Source organism: Octopus bimaculoides, chromosome 14 (assembly GCF_001194135.2).
Source record: "Octopus bimaculoides isolate UCB-OBI-ISO-001 chromosome 14, ASM119413v2, whole genome shotgun sequence".
In the NCBI taxonomy this organism is placed as follows: domain Eukaryota; kingdom Metazoa; phylum Mollusca; class Cephalopoda; order Octopoda; family Octopodidae; genus Octopus; species Octopus bimaculoides.
In genome coordinates, this window is record NC_068994.1 from 12,537,055 (window position 1) to 12,539,812 (window position 2,758).

General features: G+C 40.9%; 1 long non-coding RNA gene across 1 annotated transcript in view; it reads right to left on the bottom strand.

Moving 5' to 3' along the window:
* Positions 1-48: 48 nt before the first annotated feature.
* The window catches only part of LOC128249445 (uncharacterized), a 5,117-nt gene continuing 2,407 nt past the window's right edge, over positions 49-2,758 (bottom strand). Inside the window, exon 2 of the long non-coding RNA XR_008265568.1 lies at positions 49-692. This is a non-coding gene — a long non-coding RNA (uncharacterized LOC128249445). The remainder of the gene's footprint in view (positions 693-2,758) is intronic.

Sequence of the window (2,758 nt, forward strand, 5' to 3'; positions counted from 1 at the left end):
ATATATATATATATAAAAGATAATAAGAGTGAAAAAACTACAGAAGGCTTGTGTTACATGGTTAAAGTATATATTTAAATTATGTCAGAAAAATGTTAGAAAAATGTTAGAAAATCTTTTTGGTATATAAACATTGCATTTTGAGAAATAACTGGTTTCGTGTTGTCTTTTCAAATTTCTCTACTTCATTGTGTCGTGTTCGCTCCAGTCTGAGAAAGAAATATATATATGTATATATCATTGTGTTATCATCATTTAATGTCCTACTTCCTACTTCCACTTGGCTTGACGTCACTGCTTCTATGAGGCACAGTGCATGAAGGGTGCTTTTTACATACCACCGGAATGGGTGCCAATCAGACAGCACAGGCATCAACCACGTCTATGATTTCACTTGGTTTGACAAGTCCTCACAAGCACAGCGCATCGCCCAGCAATTGAAGGGTGCTTTTAACAGGCCAGTGAATGATACCAGCATCAGCCATGACTATGATCTCACTTGGCTTGACGGGTCTTCTCAAGCATATTGACAAAGGTCTCAGTCACTTGTCATAATAAATCCTGGGGTCAATTTGCTCAACTAAAGGCAGTGCTTCAGCGTGGCCACAGTCAAATGACTGAAATAAGTAAAGAGTAAAGAGTATGATTCCACTTACCTCAGTTTCCAGTACATTCTGGAGGTAGTTTGATAACTATAAAATATAAAATACAAATATATATATTAATACAAATGAAATAAAGGCAGCCAAGCAGGCAGAATCGTTGGCACACTTAGCCTTTCATCCTTTCAGGGTCGATTAAATAAGTACCAGTTACGCACTGGGGTCGATGTAATCGACTTAATCCCTTTGTCTGTCCTTGTTTGTCCCCTCTGTGTGTAGCCCCTTGTGGGTAGTAAAGAAATAAGAAGTACATTATCTAATATATCCTTTATCTGAGATGGTGGGATCCAGAATTGTTAGCACGCTGGATGAAATGCTTAGCAACATTTAGTTCGTTTTTATGTTCTGTGATCAAATCAGGTTATAGTAGAAGACACTTGCCCAAGATGCCACTTCAATCCCAAAATACTTAGCAGCATTTTGTCTGTCTTTACATTCTGTGATCAAATCAGGTTATAGTAGAAGACACTTGCCCAAAGTACCACTTCAGTCCTACCGTGTGACACCTTGAACAAGTATCTTCTACTATAGCCTCCAGCCAACCCAAAGCCTTGTGAGTGCATTTGGTAGATGGAAACTGAAAGAAGCCTGTCATATATGTGTGTGTGTGTGTGTGTATCTATATGTGCATGTCTTTGTGCATGTGTTTTCCCTCCACTGTCACTCAACAACCAATATTGGTGTGTTTACATCCCAGTAACTTAGTGGTTTGGCAAAAGAGAATGATAAAATAAGTACCAGACTTTAAAAATAAGTCCTGGGATCGATTTGTTTGACTAAAACCCTTTGAGGTGGTATCTCAGCATGGCCACAGTCAAAAATGACTGAAACAAGTAAAAGATAAAAGACATATCTTTTACTCTTTTACTTGTTTCAGTCATTTGACTGTGGCCATGCTGGAGTACCGCCTTTAGTTGAGCAAATCGACCCCAGGACTAATTCTTTGTAAGCCTAGTACTTATTCTAACGGACTCTTTTGCCGAACCGCTAAATTATGGGGACGTAAACACACCAGCATCGGTTGTCAAGCGATGGTGGGGGGACAACACAGACACACAAACACACATATATATATATATATACATATATACGACGGGCTTCTTTCAGTTTCCGTCTACCAAATCCACTCACAAGGCTTTAGTCGGCCCGAGGCTATAGTAGAAGACACTTGCCCAAGGTGCCATGAAGTGGGACTGAACCCAGAACCATGTGGTTGGTAAGCAAGCTACTTACCACACAGCCACTCGCATTAAATAAATGCGGCACATCAGGCAAAATGTTTAGTGGCATTTCGTCTTGTCTTTACTTTCTGAGTTCAAATCCCACCAAGGTTGACTTTGCCTTTCATCTTTTCAGGGTCAATAAAATAAGTACCAGTTGTGTACTGGGTTGATGTAATTGACTTAGCCTCTACCCCCAAACTTGCTGGCCCAGTACTAAAATTTGCAACCAATATAAATTCGAATGAATGATAAAAGAACAGGAAAATATGCAATGAACATCATAAGCTTACATCATAAGCTTACACCAAGGCACTCAGGTCTGAGTGTTTGGGCATTCCCTTATAGCTTCCTTGGAATTTTCAAAGAGAAGTGCAAGTTTATTTTGGATAGCATTTACATATATGATAAGGTGGGCTTTGAGGAGGCTAGGGGTAGATGAATGGCTTGTGATAGATGTACAGACTATGTACAGAGATGCTGTTAGTAAGGTGAGAGTTAACCACAAGTGCAGTAAAGAATTTGGTGTACAGGTAGGCACTCATCAAGCACAGTCCTCCTCCTTTTCATTGTTGTCCTCCAGACAATAACAGAGGAATTCAAGACTGGAAGCCCCTGGGAACTTCAATATGACCTTACCCTCATAGCAGATTCTATATCAAAGCTAGAAAAGAAATTCCGATAGCACCTGTGCCCAGCATCGCCTTTCTGGCACTTGTGCCCGTGACATGTGTAAGGATTTTCGAGCAAGATCGTTGCCAGTGCCCCTGGACTGGCTCCTGTGCGGGTGGCACATACAATACACCATTTTGAGCGTGGCCGTTGCCAGTACCGCCTGACTGGCCTTCGTGCGGGTGACATGTAAAAGCACCCACT